The 20112-nt window shown below is 42.1% G+C and overlaps 1 protein-coding gene across 1 annotated transcript in view; it reads right to left on the minus strand.

The window, feature by feature from the left end:
- Rnf24 (ring finger protein 24) overlaps positions 1–19417 on the minus strand; it is a 55352-nt gene extending 35935 nt beyond the window's left edge. The window contains exon 1 of the mRNA XM_021157023.1: positions 19261–19417. The gene's annotated coding sequence lies outside the window, so the exon portion shown is untranslated. The remainder of the gene's footprint in view (positions 1–19260) is intronic.
- Between the last annotated feature and the right edge of the window lie 695 nt (positions 19418–20112).

A 20112-nucleotide genomic window follows, 5' to 3' on the forward strand; every position in this document is an offset into this window, starting at 1 on the left:
CTCCGGTTGTGAAGCTTATGCTCTCCCTCTCAAGACGCATAAAGCTTGCTGCAGAAGAACCCTATCGTGTGTGGTGTCCTCATTCGCGGGCGATTCAGAGAACACTCACACATGAAGAAATAATTTTTAATCTTTTCCTAATTTTTTAGGAGGTTTTCTGTACAGATCACTGGTCCCATCTCATACACTTATCATCTAGGTCAGTACTATTTTTAAATTATTTTGTATTCTCGGACATTCAGAAAACCAGATCACAGATCCCAATTCTAGTTCAGAAAAATAGACGTTTGCTAAGACCATATATAACTCCTGGTTATACGTTCTGACACAATATTATATAACTAATTAGAGCACAGGAAATTTAACATTGCAATGGTTTCTCTGTGTAGCCTTGGCAGTCCTAGAACTTGCTCTGCAGTCCAGGCTGGCCTCAAACCCATGGAGATCCACCAAGCCTCTGCCTCCCCAGTGCTGGGAATAAAGGTGTGTACCACCTCCGCAGCTGTGACAGCTGGAGTAGTCTGGAACCATCAGCAGTGCACTTACTAATTACCCCTACAGAATCACAGCACTAAGGATCAGTCAACCACTTCTATCTGACTTTACATCCTGATTCCAAAACTTCAGCTAGGCTACAGGTTGGAAAATCACTTATATGAAAAGATTAAGACCAGACTGTGTCAAGCTTTGGATGTTTTTTTTTCAGATTCTGGAATAGTCTTCCTACCCCCTCTCTGTGTAGTTATATAATGTGAAATACTGGGGATGGGATGCAAGGCTAAACAAAGTCATTTGTGGTTTTATGTATTGAATCCATGTGGCTAAAGCCAATTTTACACAAAAATTTTTTTCAGTCTCTATTTTGTGATTGTGACCAGTCACATGAGGACTTGTATCAAAAGTCTCAACTTCTGGAGCATTTCAGATTTTCAGATTAGGAATAATCAACATGTAATACACACTAGTTGGTTGTTCAAACTAAAACATCTAAGTTTTAATCTCATAAAACTTACTTGATAACTACAAATGTAGAAATGTATATAATATGTCTGAATTAGGCAGAACAACAGAAAAAAGTTACAAGGAGAAAAACATGAAATAAAAATGACAGTGGCATAACAGTTTTGGTTATAGTAATGTTAGGGTCTCATATTTCCTGTATATGGAAAAATATATTGACAATCATGCATTATCCACGCACACAAAGGAGCACAAAAGAACTAGCCTTTCCCATTCTCTCCCAGAACATCACTGTTCACTCTATTCCTATAGAACTAGAGAGGCAAGTCTCATTATTGTGACTGAGAGGGTCTCGGGGCACACAAGTCAGTTTTCTCTATTACCAAAAGTCATTCCATTTATCCCTCCTATTGGTCTTGTGCTTTTTAGAACATTAATATTTAAAAAAGACAACCAAAATGAACCTTGAAGACATCATTGTTAGATCAAGTAAAGTAGTCCCAAATGGACCCGCAGTGTTTGAGAATAGAAACAGAAGACCAGCTTAGTGTAGAGCATAAGGAGCAGTGATGGCCAGAGGAGATGTCCTCTTAAGGATAATGACAATGAAAATGTTCCCAAATGCTCAACTCTAGGAACAAACTAAAGTCCAATGAAACTACATTTAAAGATTTATTTGTATGTGCGTGCCTATGTGAGTTTGACTATCACATGTGTGCAGGTGCTCAGAGGCCAGGAGGAGGCATTTAATGCCCTAGAACTGGCATTGCACATAGCTGTGAGCTGCCTGATGTGGGAGCAGTGTACAACAGTAAAAACTTGTTTTATTTTTATTATCAATTTTATTTTATGTATGAGTGTTTTGCTTGCATGTATGTGTACCACATGTGTGCCCGGTGCCTGCAGAAGTGAGGAGGCATCAGATCCCCTGGAACTGATGTTATAGATGGCTGTGAGTCACTATGTGGGTACTATAAACTGAATCTCAACAAGAGCAACAAGTGCTCTTAATGGGTAGGCCATCTTTCCAGCCGAGAACTGAGACATTAAATAAATTATGAAGATGTAAATTTGTCAATAAAGCTATTTGAAAGAGGGGTGAAGAACACACTTTAAAGCAATATCAGGAATGATACATATAGTGCCTCCAAAAAAGATGGAAAAGTATGAAATGAAGTAGGAATAATTTTTTGCATCCTTTGATAATCACTAGAAGGGAACCTCTGTCCAGGCACATTTCAGCAGCCAGGGAGGCAAGGCTGCTTGTGTAACTGCAAAGGCTCTCTGTTCTGCATTCACTCCTTCCAATGTTCTAGCCCTTGCATAGCAACAATACTTATAGGACAGTACTTTGTTAAAGGAACTAAATCACACTCACAGTAAGTCTGAAGATGTAACTGTGATTACTTCCATCTGAGCTAAGATCACTGTTAATAAGTGAGGCCAGAACTGGCTCAGCTGCCATATGCTATCCTTATACGACTCTTTTCAAAAAATACCAGTGCAAGTTACTGTGCAAAAACAAAACAAAAACAAACAAACAAACAAAACTGTTTGATTTTGAAGAGAGTCATGCAAGCTCCACTCTCCTCACGGCATCACAGGAAGTCGCCCACAGGAAGCATTAGAATGAAGCTCCCGGTTCTAAGTTTTACAGGAACTTTTCAGTCAGATCATATAAAAAATGTCAGGAAGAGAATACTAAAGAGACAACTGCAAATCTAATAAATTTTTATTTGAACTGTAACTTAGTGAATCAGATAAAGGAGTTATCCATTTTTACATTCAGATTAAATGATACTTGGCATATAAAAGATGAAAAATAAGACATGAATAAAGATAGTAAACCCAAGTAAAATGTTAAATGGAATAATGAGAATTCTGGTTTCTTTAAAAACACAGAAATAGGAATGTGCTTTTGTTTTAGTCCCAATTAAAATTTAAAAAGCCATTTATTTATTGTGCGGGGGTGGGGACGGGGCACATGCACATTGGAGTATGTCACGGTCAGAGACAACTTGAAGCTTTTTGGTCTCTGGGTTCTGAGGACTGAATTCCAAGTATGGGGCTTGGTGCCTTCACCTGCTAAGCCATCTCACTGGCCCAACCAACATATTTACTTAAAAAGGTTAAAAAAAAATTTACTCTTGTTTCTCAGGAAATGTATCAGCTTTGTGGACTCCGAAGAGTTTAAGACTGGTAAGTATTGTGGACCCTACTTTATAGACATCCTCACTGCAAAAATAGTAAGACAGTTTTTGGATGGTAGAGATGACACCTTGTGGGATCTGGTTGCATTAAAAGAGAACAAGGACATGAGGCAATGAAGTGGTGACACAATTTCCTAGAAGGCCTCTACAGAAGGGAAGTGTATCTTATCTGCACCCCTGCAATGGTCCCTCTGCTCAGCGCCTAGACACAGTGACTTGCACATAGCGGCTATTCTAAAGCAACTGTTGAACTAAATCACTATGGCTACGATGTAGAATGATGATCACCTGCCATGCCTGGCTCACCTGATTAAACCCATTACAGTGATTTTATTTATGAGCTTAAGAAAGGGGATCGTTTCTGGTTTTGTTTACTGTGCTAGGGATGGAACAGGGCCTCCTCCGTTCTAAACAAGTACTCTACTGCTGACATTCCCCAGCTCTTCTTGTAGACAGTCTTTTGTTTTTTCAATTTCTCCCTCCTTCTTCAGTCTACAACCCTCCCAAGTCCCATGTCCCCTCTTGCTACCTCTCAAACTGATGGCCTCTTTTTCTTTAATTTTAAATACACACACACACCAAAACAACAACAAACTCACAAGTATGACTTAGTGAGTTGCTTGAATGTTTACGATTTCAGGGGCTGACCACTTGGTATTGGTTAACCAATTGGGGTGGGGGGGGCGACTGTCATCCCAGTAACAACCATTCTCCCTCCCTCAGGAGTGATTGGAAACTGGCCCCTTCCACAATAGCATGACCACTGATGTTGTCATTGTTCAGGTCTTGTTTAGGCAGCCATGTTGTTGAGGTCTAGGAGACTCAACTTGCTGCCCCTCTGACCCTCTTCTGAGGTTCCCTGAGTACAGGAATGTTGTTGCAGATTTATCACCTGGGGCTAGGCACGCCACTATCAGTCCTCTGAATTTTGACCAGTTGTGGGTTTCTGTAAAGGTCGTCTTGTACTGGCAACACCACACAGCCTTACTCCTTCTTAAGTAAAGAGAATCCCCACAGCAAAGGTCCTCCTAGCACATTACTGCTAAGGACCTTCTCAAACAATGTGATTAGAGACTGACTGGAGACGGCTACTAAGCTAAGAACCCTAACCTATCTAATGTTCCTCTGAAGTCAAGGCTACTTTCCTGAGAACAAGGAAATTATTCAGGGAATAAATAAAAATAAAAAATGTTAAGTAAGATAAACAGGAGTAGGACAAAATTAGTGAGGCTTTCCTCAGCAGTAAAAGCATTTAGTAAAGGAATATGGAAGTTAAGAACTACCAGGGGAAATAAATGATCAAAGAACTCTTTAGTATAATTTTTTTTCCCCCAGACAGGGTTTCTCTGTGTAGCCCTGGCTGTCCTAGAACTCCAAGATCCGCCTGCCTCTGCCACCATTGCCCAGCTGATAAAGTAAACACTTAAATAAAAATATTAGTCAATGATGAATCTCTGCCTTAAGATTTTTGAAGAGTGCAACCTTCATTTTCTTTAACCTATACATAATTTCATGAAAACGCAGTATTTTAGAGTAACATACATAAAAAGCCCAATAGTTTTTGGAGAGAAAGAATATAAAACATTAAAAATGCAAAGCATATCCTAGAGCTTTTATGTCTATCTTTATGGAAGCCATGTACTTCACAGTTCTGACTACTCAAGTACTTTGTACATAATAAATTTAAACCAAATTAAAATGGGGAAACAAATTATTAACTAGATTATGTTCAAGCGAACAGCCTCCAATAGTCTAAATCTTAAGAGTATTCTAGGATTTGGTTACTCTGTAGTACTTCTGAGAAATCTTAAAACTGAACAAGTGAAGTTCTTTTCAGTTTTATACTTTAAAATAAGAGGGAAGCAGAGCTTTCTGTAGTCCAACTAGCTTTAGATCAAAGGTTTAATTCTCTAAAAATAAAATCTTGCTTAAGAAATAAGTACATCTAGAAAAAGATATACGCAAGTATCTGTTTTTCATATGGTTGAGGAAAGAAATTTAAAACCAATGTCATCTGTGGTATTTATTTATTTATCTTGTATTTTATTCCAGATTTGTTATTTCTTGGGCGCTTAGTAACATTTACAAGACTCATGAAGAATGGGTGGAATGGACAGACATTCAGTGCATCTGAGGAAGCGCTGGGTCAAATCAGCTTCAGCGGTCTGGACTTTTTCATCTTAACCTGGTATGCTTTCCTTCCATTGATTAATTAAAAAGGACTTTCATGTTTCCACCTTTAGCTTGCAGAGATATTAGAGTATGTGTCAATTTTAAAAGAAATAATTCATAGGTTGATATGATACTCAAAAACAAAGGCAGTACCACTCTGACAAAAATTAAATCCTCAATTCAAACAATTCAATTTTCCTTCTGATTAAACTTGTTTTTACCAAAGAATACAACAGTATAAAGTTACAGCAGCAGCCTCTCATATCTTAAGGTCATCCTAAGGAGCCCTTTGATGAGATAAAGTCTTAAGGAATTCTTTCTAACAAATTAAGAAAAGTCATCACTCCGGCCTAGATGAAACGCTTTGTGCTGTGACTAGGACTCTGGAGTAGACAATCCGGATGGCCTCTAGATGTGAGACAACGTTGACCATGATACAGGGAACAGCAAATAACTGCACCGTGGGAAGAAGCAGACAGAGCCCAAATGTGAGTGGGAGTCACAGGGTGACTAGGACCCAGCTCCTGTGGTGAGTTCATAACATAAAACAAGAGGAGGAGGAACTGGCCTCAAAACAGGCAGTGGCAAAATGACATGGGCTTATCTTTAAAGTATCTCATCGAAGAAGGGGAACGAAAAGGCTAAGAGAAACAAACTTGGCAGACAAGCCTTGTAACTCAGTGCTTCTCACCCTTCCTATTGCTCAGACCTTTGAACACAGTTCCTCATGTGTGGTGACCCCAGCCATAAAATTATCTTGCTGCTACCTCATAAGTGTAATTTTGCTACTGTATGAATCGTAAAGTAAAGATCTGTGTTTTACAATGGTTTTAGGCTATGCCTGTGACAGGGTGGTTGCAACACTGCTGTAACTGCTGAATCTGAGGTGGCACTCCAAGACTACTTCTGAGTATGTTTATAGCTCTTCCCAACAAAATCTAAACTGGCTGCAAACAGAAATCAGAGAAGCAACCGTAGTTGAGCTAGGTGTGGTGGCCCAGGTCTACTATCCCAGAACTCAGGAGACAGAGACAGGCACAGCTGAGTTTGAGGCCAGCCTGGTCTATGGAGAGTCCCAGGCCCTATCTCAAAAAACAACAACAAAAGTAGCAGCAGCAGCAACAACAACAAAGCGAAGTTAAGACAGTTAAGTCTATCAAGTAATATTAATCTCAAGCAGAAGAAAAAGGGAACCCAGGGGCAAACCCCACTTTACTGGTTTTTCAGTGTATTAAAGTAGGATAAATTGTTATATGGAAAATATCCATTTCTCCTTGAATAAAACAGCCACACAGCTATAGAACACAAATAGTGTTTTATATTTGAAATACATTTTTACTGAAAATCTGTAACACAGAACAAGGAGTTTCACACACACACACACACACCCCACGGGAGGAGGAGTCTCAAACACAAACATCGTTTACGGATGCGTCACCCACTCCTCAGATCTGCGCTTTCCCGGAATTCTGGAGTTGTAAACGGATGACGGCAGTAAACTGAGCAGAGACCTGAGCCACACAGAGGTCAGAGCTGCATTCAGAAGGGAAGACTGGTTATCCTTTGTCGATATTCCATCACTTCATGTCTTTTCTGAGATAGCATCTTAACCCACAACATTTGCAACATATTCCACACACTGAACTGACTAAGGCTCTGTGGAGCTCACTTTGTAAATTCTCTTCCCAAGACCTTCAAAGTAAAGCAGCAAGAAAAATCAATAGCCTTCCAGAAATATCTTCAAACCACAAAACGCTCTACTTCTAATCAGAACAATGGTTTGTAGTTCTAGGGACTGTTTAGGCAAGTATTCCACACACTTACACCTCCTGCCCTATAGCACTTTTTAAACTCCTTTCCTTTTAAAAGAGCTATTTCCTTCTAAAAATCTATAGGAAAAAATCTACAGGGCTTCAGAGATGGCTCGGTGGTTAAGAGTACTGCCTGCTCTTCTAGAGGACCTGGGCTTGATTTCCAGCACCCACATGGCAGCTCACAACTGTAATTGTTCCAGGGAATATGACAACTTCCGTCTTCTGTGGATACTGGATGCAGGTGGTGCACAGACATGCATCCAGGCAAAAACCACACACACACACACACACACACACACACACACACACACACACACATAAATATAATAATTTTAAGAATCTACAACTAGGCCAGGCATGATGACACACAGCTTTAATCCCAGCACTTGGGAGGCGGAGGCAGGTGGATTTCTGAGTTCGAGGCCAGCCTGGTTTACAGAGTGAGTTCTAGGACAGCCAAGGCTACACAGAAAACCCTGTCTTGAAACAAACAAAACAAAACAAAAAGAATCTACAACTAGGAGTGGTAGCTCATACCCATAACTCTAACAAAAGATATGCCACAAGGCTGAGGCTCGAGCTATAGGGTGAATTTAAGGGAAACATTGACCTTCTTTTTGAAAAATAACACCATACCAAGCATGCACAGTAGTGCACGCCTGTAATCCTAACACTTGGCAGACAGCAGCAGAGAGACTGGTGCATGTTCAAGGCCAGCCTAAAGCTATGTAGCAATACCCTCTCTCAAAAACAGAACAAGGGGCTAAAGAGATGGCTCAGTGGTTTAGAACACATATCCTTGCAGAGAATCCGAGTTGTGTTCACAGCACCCACATGGCAGCAATCTCCAACTCCAGTTTCAGGGGATCCAATGCCTCTTCTGACCTCTGCAGGTTTCTGTATACATGTGCTACACACATAAAATATTTTAAAAATAAAATGTAAAGCCGGGCGTGGTGGCGCACGCCTTTAATCCCAGCACTCGGGAGGCAGAGGCAGGCGGATTTCTGAGTTCGAGGCCAGCCTGGTCTACAAAGTGAGCTCCAGGACAGCCAGGGCTATACAGAGAAACCCTGTCTCGAAAAAACCAAAATAAATAAATAAATAAAAATAAAAATAAAATGTAAATAAAACAAAACAAAAAAACCCTACATGTTCTCCGCAAAGGTTTTATAAAAGCCCGAAGACACATTAGAAATTAACACGCTCTTCCGGGAAGCGACTCTAACTATGAACAAAGTCACCCATGCAGTACTCAGGACCTTGCTCGAACTGCCCGGACTTGAACCTTACTCTCCTCTATTTCTCTGAATACTATACTGCAGTCAGATGCATCAGTTGTGGTCCCCTAAAGACACCTCCCTAGCCTTGTTTGTATTAAAACACCTGTCCATCTTTAATGCTCTGTCTTGAACGTCTCTCCTGCATGAGATCTGCCTGATTCCCCAATCATTCCTATGAAGTTCAGTCTCCTGTCCCTCTAGATCTACTTTCCCCACCTTGTGTTGTTCTGCTGCGTACTGGTCTGAGTGACACAGCACTGAAACTAAAGGAAGTTGTTATTTTCTCATGGGAAGAATGGTTAAATGGTGGCAAAACAACAACAAACAACAAAAAAACAACCAAACAAACAAAAAAACCAACCTGTCCTAGAAATCGAAATGTGACCTTAAAACAAAGGGTCTTTGCAGATGTAATTAAGGATTTGAAGCTGGCTGTGGTAGCTTAATCCCAGGCTGGGAAGGAGAAGCAGGAAACTCAGTGTGCCTGGACTACATACCATTTCCAGGCCAGCTCGGGCTACACAGTAATTCTGTCTCAAAGAGAGTTAAAGACTTAGAGAGCAAATCTGTAGATTGTGTAGATTATAGATGTATTTACAAGTGGTTTTTTTGAGAAAATTCCAAAAAACCTAGGGAAGATTTTTCCTGTAGTCACCGGGGAGCTCTGCAGCCTGACTGTCACCCTGCTTTCCACCTTCTGGACTTCACACTGTGAGGAGTAAACTTCCATTGCCCTAAGCATCATGGTGACTCCAGGGAACACCACCATCCTCTCTGTCCCATTCCAGCAGTGATGGTTTTTATTCCTGTAGTCCTGTAGCTGTTGCAGTGGCTTTTCAGCTGGCCTTTGAAAAGGTCTCCAACCTCCTCCCGTCCTCAGCACTCACTCCTCTCCTGGGAGCTGGCAGCAGTGACAGGAGCCAGCTATGGAGATGCCTGTGCCCTGCCTGACTGCTCAACCTCAAGAAGTTGCTTTTTTGATCTTTAATTCTGTCATCCACAGACAATGATTTCAGCACAGCTGTAGGGAGGAAGTAAGTGGTCTATACTACCACAGACATACCAGGTTTTCAGTGCAGCCTAATGCAGGTAAAAGACTGTAGGTGGTCTACATAAAGTCATCTGGAGCTATTGATACTACTTTGTGATTTAAAGAAGGAAAAAAAAAAAACTTAAAAATTTCCTTCTGGACCAGATTTGTGGACCTTTCTTCCCAGCACTTGGGAAGCACTGAGTTCAAGGTCAGCCTAGTCTACATCTACAAAGAAAGTTCTAGGACATCCAGGGCTGCATAGTGAGTCCCTACATAAATAAATAGATAAATGAATGAATGAATGAATGAACGAATGAATGTTTATAGCTTGTTCTAGGAACTTTAATTATAGCCATTGTACATGATTCAGTTCAGGTTGTAGATGCTAGACCCTATTTTAAGTTTAAAACACAAGTATACTTTCATATGCTCATATTTCAGAGAGAATAAAAAGAAAGGTAGGTTAGTTCATAGTGAGTTTTGGTTTGTTTAGATGAACTTAACAGGTACTACAAAACCATTCAATCTCTAAATGGGTGGGGGGGGAACCCAACACACTGACTATTGTGAGAAATAGGTTTATTTTTCTGTCAAAAGGAGTTTCCTCACCAACATTCCATAAACCTCCACATGATAAAACTTGTTTTAGGCAGTGTCTGCCACCACACCCCACACCCTTGAAATCCCAGACCTTGATGGCTTGAAGTGTCTACCCCTTCTTCCTTCCATCATTTACTTTGCACCAAATGCTTTTAAAACTCGCCAACCGTCAGAGAATGTGACATCTGAATGAGGCTATTCCTATTGAGACTGCAAAGGGCAGCCACCATCTGATGGGCGTGTGCTCAGCCTGGAAGTACCACTTGCACGTCTTTGCCCTCAATTAGACTACTATAGTAAATTGGCTAATGGAGATGAAGAAATGCCTGGTGCAAGTACTGGACAACATTAGTAAATAAAATGAGGCAAACTTTAAGATGACATAGTTAGCCCTCTATTTAAGCCAATGATTTATAATAATGTAAAACTAATCCAAATGATGCAAATTTTAGAAGTTAAAGATGGAAATAACAAGCAAACTTCATTTTAAGAGATGTTAATAACTGAAAACAGGTAAATTAGAGGAAGTTCCGAAGTAAAAGCATTCACTTTTATTGGCTAGCGAGTCTTCTATCCTTAGCATTAAATTCATAAAAATGCAGATTGCACTGAGCTTTCCCCCAAGCAATTCATTACACAGGGTTCACTTCCAGTACCCAGTGGCTTCTCTTCCTTGACACTGCAGGCCTGCGTCACTCCCTGAAGTAGATACCACAGAGGGAGGCCTGGCACAAGCAACTAACTCTGGCATGACTATCCTTAGGGTGGATGGAAAACCCAGGCTGGCTTTCCAAGAGTGGCCAACCCAAAATAAGGCCACTGGCCAGATATTCATGGTCCAGCTGGCACGGAACAAAGTGTCTAGTTCTTACCTCCAGAGCAGAGAAGGTTTATCCAGCTGGCTCTCGAAGGACCACACTAGCTGGAGTGCTCACAATGCCTTTTCAACCATCTGGCATTCTTTTAAAACCCACAATTTACACGGCACTACATTCTGAGGTCTGAGACGCTCAGAGTATAAGAGTTCCCATTATGTGTCTAGATAAGAAAGAAGTAGAGTAACTACCCAAATTAACTCAAGAAACCATTTCTAAAACGAAAAAATGTTCTTGCTTAAAAAGGCCCATGGTTGTTAAGTAAACTTCCAAGGTAAAAAATTAAGACAAACAATCAGAAAAACTAAAAAACAAACAAAATAACTTAACACATAGAAACAGATTCTTTAAGCCTCGTAAGACCTAGTCCTTTCTAGGGGGACATTTATTTACAGCTGTCCATATCTTTCGTGTGGCTTCTCAAAGTATGCTGAACTGCTACACCTATCATTCTGCCTGGCTTGCTAGCAAGTAAAGAGAAGATCTTACAGCTACTTGGGGAAAAAAGGAAGCTATTAGCTGTGTATGATGGCATTTATCTATAATTCTAGCACTTTGGAAGTAGAGAACTGAGAATCTGGAGTTTGAGGTCATCTTTCCAAGTTCAATGCTTGCCAGGGTTACATTAAATACTGTCTCAAATAGCAGGCAGGCAAGCAGGCAGGCAGGCAGGCAGGCAGGCAGAAAGGAAGGAAGGAAGGAAGGAAGGAAGGAAGGAAGGAAGGAAGGAAGGAAGGAAGGAGCAAATCCACTGAGCATCTGAAAGCTTCAGCACGTGATTACAATCTTTCCACACAGGTGTAGGAGGATATTTCGAGCTGGAGGCCAGCCTCATTGACCCAGAGAGACCAAGCCAGCCAGGGCTACACAACAGGGAAACTGTTTCCAAAAGGAACACGAAAGTAATAAATAACAATGGAGTACCATGAAGAGGAATCTTGGGGCAAGTCAGATAAGCATTACCTGGCTCCACAACAAACTCTATTGTGTAAGATTTGTTTTTATGGGCATTGGTGGTTTTCCTGCAAGTGTGTCTGTGAGGTGCCGGATCTCCTGGAACTGAGTAGCTCACCCCAGCACTCAAAATTAAACTAGTTTAGCAAATGATCAAAATGATTTATCAATTGGCCAAACTGCTATGAAGTGCTATAAGCTGCTGGTTTGTCACCTGTAGATCATTTTATTATTAACCTATCACACGATGCAATCCAGGGAACAGACAAGAAACTGGAGGATTGCTGGGAAAACCAGAGAAAGGAAAAAAAAAATAGGTCCTATTTATGGCCAATATATCTTAGAAGGATGTAAGTATTTTAAGCAAAACTATTAAAGAGATGGTTCAGACAGGAAAGGCTGCCTCCAAGCCTGAGGACCTAAGTTCAACCCCTTGGGTCCACATGATAATAGAGAATAGATTTCTGTTGACCTCCAAACATGCCCCATGGCATAGGTATACCACTCACACAAAAATAGATGTAATTTTTAAGTATTAAAATATTATGTTGGGGCTGGAGAGAGATGGCTCAGCGGTTAAGTGCACCAACTGCTCTTCCAGAGGTCCTGAGTTCAAATCCCAGCAACCACATGATAGCTCACAACCATCAGTAATGAGATATGATGCCCTCTTCTAGAATGTCTGAAGACAGCAACAGTGTACTTAGATATAATAATAAATAAATCTTTGGGGAAAAAAAAAAACATTTTAAAAAACCTACTTACTAGCATTTAAAAGATAATATGTTAAAATGAAGTATAAATTGAAGAAAGGTATAACAATTTTTCATTGAGTTCACTTCCTTTTCAAGTACCAGAACGAGTATTTTTCATTATGCCATTTGGCCCACAGGACAAATGAAGGGAGTATGTGTGTACTATACCTTTCACCATACAAATGAAGAAACTTCCCATCCTGGGAGTGACAGAACACACTGGTCATCCTGGCACTTAGGGGAGGAGGCAGGGGGACTTCACATTTGAAGTTACATAGTGAGACCCCCTCATCTCAAAAAACTAAACGAAAACGCTGACATGTCACATGTGAAAAAGTAAAGAGAGAGAATTCAGTTCTAACCAGTCTGATGCCAGAATCCAGGTTCAAGAATGCTAGTATTAGCCGGGCGTGGTGGCGCACGCCTTTAATCCCAGCACTCGGGAGGCAGAGGCAGGCGGATTTCTGAGTTCGAGGCCAGCCTGGTCTACAAAGTGAGTTCCAGGACAGCCAGGGCTACACAGAGAAACCCTGTCTCGAAAAACCAAAAAAAAAAAAAAAAAAAAAAAAAAAAAAAAAAAAAAAAAAAAAAAAAAAAAAAAAAAAAAAAAAAAAAAAGAATGCTAGTATTAACATATGAGAAATGCAATGTATTGTAAGGTAAAATATTAATATAATTATCGTAACATTTTAACTTCTTTTTAAAAAATGAGATAGATTTTCTATATGTAGCCCTGGCTGTCCTAGAACTCACTCTGTAGACCAGGCTGGCCTTGAACTCAGAAATCCGCCTGCCTCTGACTCCCAAGAGCTGGGATTAAAGGCATGTGCCACTACTGCCTGGCTTTTTGTTGTTGTTGTTGTTGGTTTTGTGTTTATTTTTGTTTTTTAATAATAAGACAGGGTTTCTCTATGAAACAGTCCTGGCTGTTCTGGAACTCGCTCTGTATTCCAGGCTGAGTTCTGGGTTTAAAGGCATGTACTCTCATATCAGGCTTAACTTTTTAACTCTTAAGTGTAGAAAAAAAAAAGAATAAAACAAAAGTGAAATAATTTTCTTATTAGAAAAAATAAAAGGCAAGAGCTACCTGGCTAAGCTAAAAACGTTGGCTGTGCCCTCTGCTCATATTTCCTGTAGGCTCTTGAATTTCAGAGCAGATAAGGTTCTTGTCCTTGGCATCATTCTATCGGGGCTAGAGTCAACAACAGCAGTGCGGGATGGCAGGTACTACTTGAGACAGGCGGAAAGTGCATGCTTTTCACTTGAGACTCTCAGGGACACAGGAAGGACTGATGGCAGGCAGACAAAGTTCATTAAGTTTGGCATTTTGTATGTAAAGATGAAAGGGGGAGCATGCCTGTGTAATGGCAAGGAGAAGCCTGGGTAATACTAGTGATTCAGGAGAGAGGGCACACTCAGGAACTGTGAGTGGTGAAGGACTCAAGGCAGAGAGAAGGAGGGGCGTGCTCTGTGATGTGAGGAAGGCACAAGCAGGAGACCTAAGGACAGGCCTCTAGAGCTGCTGAGAGGAAGCGAAGGGGCTCTGTCTGAGATCTTCTAACTGTGAGGGGTGTGTGTGTGTTGAGATTTAAAACTTAAAATTCTGCGGGTGGTGGTGGTGGCACATGCCTTCAGTACCAGCACTCGAGAGACAGAGGCTAGCCTGCTCTACAGAGCTACTTCCAAGACAGTCAAAGCTACACTGAGATGTCCTGTCAAAAAACAAGAACAAACAAAAGAAAATTCAAGTTCAGTCAGTTGTAGTGGCACACAACTTTAATCCCAGAACTCAGGAGGCAGTGGCAGGTGGACCTCTAAGTTGGAGGCCAGCCTGGTCTAAGTTCCAGGAGCTAAGGCTAGATAGAGAATCCCTGTAACAGAAAAAAAAAAAAAAATAATTTATTCTACATTGTGAAACCCAAATCTATCAAATTATAAAAGTTATCCTTTACTAATTTAATGTCTTAAAAAAAAAAAAAAAAAACTTAAGTCATCCAAGGCAGGGCCATTTTTCCATTTGCATCCCCCTTCACCTGAGAAATGTTTTATGCGACCTCAAGAGTATAGACATAAAACTGGTTTAAAATCAAATCAAACATTTACTGATAATAAATTTAGAAGAATTTTATTTTAAAACAACTCTGGCCTGGCAGTGGTGGTACACGCCTTTAGTCCCAGCACTTGGGAGGCAGAGACAGGCAGATTTCTGAGTTCAAGGCCAGCCTGGTCTACAGAGGGAGTTCCAGGACTGCCAGGGCTACACAGAGAAACCCTGTCTCAAAAAAACCAAAACCCAAAAACCAACAAAACAAACAAACAAAAAACAACTCTGGTGTGCATGATTTCTACCACTAATTAAAGACCAAGGGAAATTTGCATATTGACATGGCTCTGCTTTGACTCTGCATAGAGCATCATCATTTTCAGGTGACTGATCTTCGGACTTCATGGTATCAGTGCTGGCATGCTGCTTTATACAGTACAAAACGGGAGGTGTTGAGAATCTAGGATGGTTCACGTTGACTTTCAACTTAATGGGGCGTAGTAGAGTCATCATGCAAACACACTTGCTGGATGTGTCGATCAAGGTGCTCCCTGCCCATAAAGGTTGGCCTGAAGAGGACTGGGCTGAAAAATAGCCCAGCAGTTAAAAAAGCACTGGGATCAATTCCCAGCACCCACATGGCAGCTCACAACTGTCGGCTACACCAGTTCCAGAAGATCTGAGGCTCAGGCAAGCACTGTGACACACAAACTTGCAAGGAAAACAACCAAAACACATACGACAGGAAAACATTAATTTTGAAAAATAATTTAATGCCTGAATGAATGGCAGTATCCCACAAGCCGGAAGTAAACCGAGCATCAGCACAGGTCCCTCTTTGTTTCTCAGCTAGACACACTGCAGCCAGCAGCCTCACATACTGCCTTGGACTTCCCTACCATGATACCCTCAAGTGGTCAGCCAAACAGACCTTTCGCTGAAGCCATTTTTGTCAGGTATTCTGTCAGAGCAATGAGAAGAATAACTAACAATCTGAAGTTGTTGGAAGCCCACTCCCAAGCCAAAATTCAAATAATATATTTCTTTTTTTGTTGTTGTTTTTTAAAAGATTTATTTATTTATGTATGAGTACACAGTCACTCTCTTCAGACACACCAGAAGAGGGCATCTGATCCTATTACAGGTGGTTGTGAGCCGTCGTGTGATTGCTGGGAATTGAACTTAGGACCTCTGGAAGAGCAGTCAGTGCTCTTAACCACTGAGCCATCTCTCCAGGCCCAATATATTTCTTTTTGGATGAAATTCAAGTTAGCAACTCAAACAGCTTTTTGTTTGAGTTGTATTTAACCCTGGCTGGCCTTGAACTCACAGAAATCTATCTGCCTGCCGCTGCTTCCTGAATATTTGATTTTTTTTTTTTTCAAATTACCACTTCAAGCCAGGTATGGCTGTGGATGCCTTTAATCCCACCACTTGATTAGTAGAGGCAAGCAGACAGATCTCTGTGAGGTGTATGCAGTGAGATGGGTCTCAAAAAAACAAAACCAAAACCAAAAGATAAATATTTAAACACAATACATTCCGTATTTTACTCTTTCTTTAAAGTTTTGTTCTTGTTTTGGTTTCGATTAGTTTTTGAAGACAAGGTTTCTCTGTGTAGCCTTGACTGTCCTGGAGCTCACTCTGTAGACCAGGCTGGTCTTTGCTGGGATTAAAGGGGTGAGCCAGCAGCCTGTGTGGGTATGTAAACTTACTTGCCAGAGCAGATGTACTCATCACTGAGCAACCTCTTCAGCCCCAGGTACAGTAATGTTATACTTACATGCTGAGAGGAATGACAGTGGGAAAATAGTAAGCCTGTTTTTCTTTTATTAAACCATTATGGCTTTTGTTTGCTTGAGACTGATCTGTATTATGTAGTTCTAGCTGCCCTGGAATTCAAAGAGGTACACCTTGCTTCTTCCTCCTGAGTGCTGAGGTTAAAGGGATCACCATACACCCAGCTTTTAATGTTTCTGTAGGTTCATAAAACTTTCTATGTTCAGAAAAAAAAAAAAAAAACAAACAGAAACAAACAAACAAAAAAACCCAAACAAAACCAAGGTGATGTAATGGACAATAGCCTAGAGTCTGACCTGAGGCTATTCAGGCCGCATTCCCTGGCAGAGTGTATGTAGCACAGCAGCCTGTGAGGTACCAGGCCTACCAAAGCAAGGCTGCAGGGAAGTCCTGTGTGATGCCAGCACATGGAAGATCTATTATGTGTTTGATTGTGAATTTATTATTATTTTAGCAGGGTCTCTTGTATCCCAAACTGACCTCAAATTCACTATATAGCAAATCTCCCAAAGGGAGATGGATTACAGGTATGGGCCAGCAAAACTAGTTAATTCTGTCCAAGGGATCAAACTCAGGGTGTTGTGCATGCTAAGCAAGTATTTCGCGTTTGGTCCCTTGAATTAATTTCTGATCACTCAACATTCAGAAACTTTTTTTTTTTTTTTTTTTTTTTTTTGGTTTTTCGAGACAGGGTTTCTCTGTGTAGCCCTGGCTGTCCTGGAACTCACTTTGTAGACCAGGCTGGCCTCGAACTCAGAAATCCGCCTGCCTCTGCCTCCCAAGTGCTGGGACTAAAGGCGTGCGCCACCACGCCTGGCTTTCAGAAACTTTTGATTGCTAATGTTTGTGACTCCCACAGTTATGCAATCCCATATTGGATTGTGACCCACAGTTCAAGAAAGAAAGATGCATAAAGCAAGAATTTCATTAAGAATAATGGATTGTCATCCAACCAGTGGAAACTTTCCTTCAAATTAAAAGCAAATGTTTCAGGCAGAGAGTCTATACATAAACAGATGTTGTGGAGGTTTACATGTCATTCTGTACTGAAATTTTACTAGGAATGGAAATATATGTGACTCAAAAATAAGTAATCTTGAAGAGAATCTTAAAGAAAACTGAACCCACTCAATTATTCATATATAAACTCCATTTTTTTTACCACCACTATTTTGAATCAAAAGATCATAACAAAAATATTTCAAAAATGTGCTTTTTCACTCTACAAAATTAGAAGGGTAAAAAAAGAAACAAAAATATCATTATCCAACTAGAGTAATAACTATCTTCTAAAATTAAAATAATCTTGCTTAAAACAAGATATCAAGGAAAAGTTTGTTTGTTGTTTATTGAGACAAGGTCTCATTCCCTGTTATGGCCTGGAAATTCCTATGTAAATCAGACTGGCCTTGAAACCACAGAGATCCTACTGCCTCTTCCTCCCAAGTCCTAGGAAGGCATTTGCGGCCACACCTGCCTATCTTAATTACCTCTTTTTAACTGTCTAAGTGAACACACCCTATCAAGTTAAAGCCTATGGAACCCAGCAGCGCTTCCTAGCCTCTTTGGGGGATGGAGAAGGGGGGAACCAGGAGCAGGGGCGAGGGGGAATGAAGACAAACAATGGAGGAGAAAAGGGGTGTTTTCTGATAAGTCATGTAAGATGATCTGTTCAGCTAGGCTGCACAACCCAAACACACAAAAATTCAGATCAAAGCTAGGGTGCATACCAGGGTAATATTTAGGTAATATCCTTTGCCAAAGCATTAAGGGGTGCGGGGCGGAGGCGGGGAGGGCGACGACCGGACTGACAAGAAGGTGGGAAAGAACCTGCTAGACCACCTCTTATAAGAGCAGAAAGGCAAGAAACATAATCTGTATGGAAGAGTGGGGAAAGCAGTGCCCTAGATATATTGGGAGTATTCCTATAGATAGGTACACAAGCACAAAGACCTATTATCATGAACTAAGCCCAGAAAACAATGTTCAGGATGCCGGTGTACCCCCGCTACGTAAATAGATCACCATTAATCGTAAAAGAAAGTGTTCTAAATATACAGAAACATAAGAATGCAGACTCACACTTTCAATGAACAGACCCACTGGTTTTACAACGAGAAACAACGAAACACCAAAAGACCTGTTATCTGAAATAATACCAGAGACGTAGGGGTAAAGATGAAGTTATCTTTACACCTCTTTCCCTTCTGCCCTTTAAGACGATCTCAGACGGTCTCATTCTACAGGACACACACCCCTAGGGTCTCCGGAAACAAAGCAGGGTCATTCTCTGGCCTGTGGGTGCATGCACGCCCCCCACCCACAAATGATGAGGCCGCCATAAGACTTTCATTAATAAATAAGCCAACCAGAGAGGTCTCAGTGTGCCTTGCACAGTGTGACAACCAGGCATGAGACAAGCACCACAAAAGAAGGAGTGGCTCGGGACCAGAAAACCACTGCCACACCGCACCCCCGAGACCAGCGTCGGTCCCCACCACCGACGCAGAGGCAGCGGCTCCTCCATCCTCCGCCCATCCCGCCTCCCCCGCCCGGGCCCAGCCCGAGGTGACCTCCGGGTGACAGCACGCGCCGCCCTTTGTGCCTGTGTTGGGGGGACTAACCCACGGTCCCCCGGTCTCGGAGGGGGTGCGAGGCCGGCGCGCTGCCCTCAGCATCCCAGAGCCGGACCTGCGGAGCCTGCGCTTCAGCCTCAGCCTCAGCCGCGCGGCGCTCAGGCCCAGCCCTCCCCTCACTCACCCGGGCGACGGGCAGCGGGCGTGCGGGCGGCGGCGCCCGGAGTCAGGTTCTTGCGGTGAACTGTTAGAGCCGCGTCCGTGAGTCCGAGCCGCTGAGCTGGCGGTAGCGACTGCCTAGCTGCGGCCCCGGCGAGGGGCGGGCCCGGCGGGGGAGGGGCGGCGCCGCGCCTCTCATTCATGCCGCGGGGGCGGGGTGTGGGACCCGGATGCCCGGGCAAGTCCCGCCTCCTCACTGAGGGCGCGCGGCTTCATTGTCGGCAGTGCGCAGGCGCGGCGTCCCTCCGGCTGGGCTACTGGCTGCTCTAGAGGATTGATTCGTGATGCTGAGCTATAAGGTTCATTTCTTCTCCGCGGTGTAGTGTTTTCCGTATATGTGGACGTTCGTAAGAGTTAAAAAAGTAAAGCTTCGCTTCTCGTAGCATCCGGCCCAAGAGTCCTCAAAGGTGAGGTACCCCTAGTTAGATCTTCCACCTGCTGCAGACCCACTGCCTGTACAGGCAGTGGAAGGAAATATATTTAAGAAACAGTGTGTCCTTTATTTAATTACATCTACTCATTACTCTCGACCCCCAGCTCCTATTCTGCACTACAGACAAAATGACTCAGGATTTGGGAGCACTGAGCCCTTGCTTAAATTCTAGCAGGTCAGCGAAAGCATGCAGGAGTTCTCATAGCTACCACTGCTAAAACGGATTAGCAGAGGGTGTGGGTACCGCACCTCAAGGCCTCCCTTAACTTCCCATTTCCCTGGGAGGTATCCCCTCCTCCTCCCCCACCCCCCTGCCCCAGATCCTTCTCATAAACCATAACTAGTTTGTAACTTTAAATTCATCGTGGAAAATGCCCACCAGCC

This window comes from Mus caroli, chromosome 2, assembly GCF_900094665.2.
Source record: "Mus caroli chromosome 2, CAROLI_EIJ_v1.1, whole genome shotgun sequence".
Classification (NCBI taxonomy): domain Eukaryota; kingdom Metazoa; phylum Chordata; class Mammalia; order Rodentia; family Muridae; genus Mus; species Mus caroli.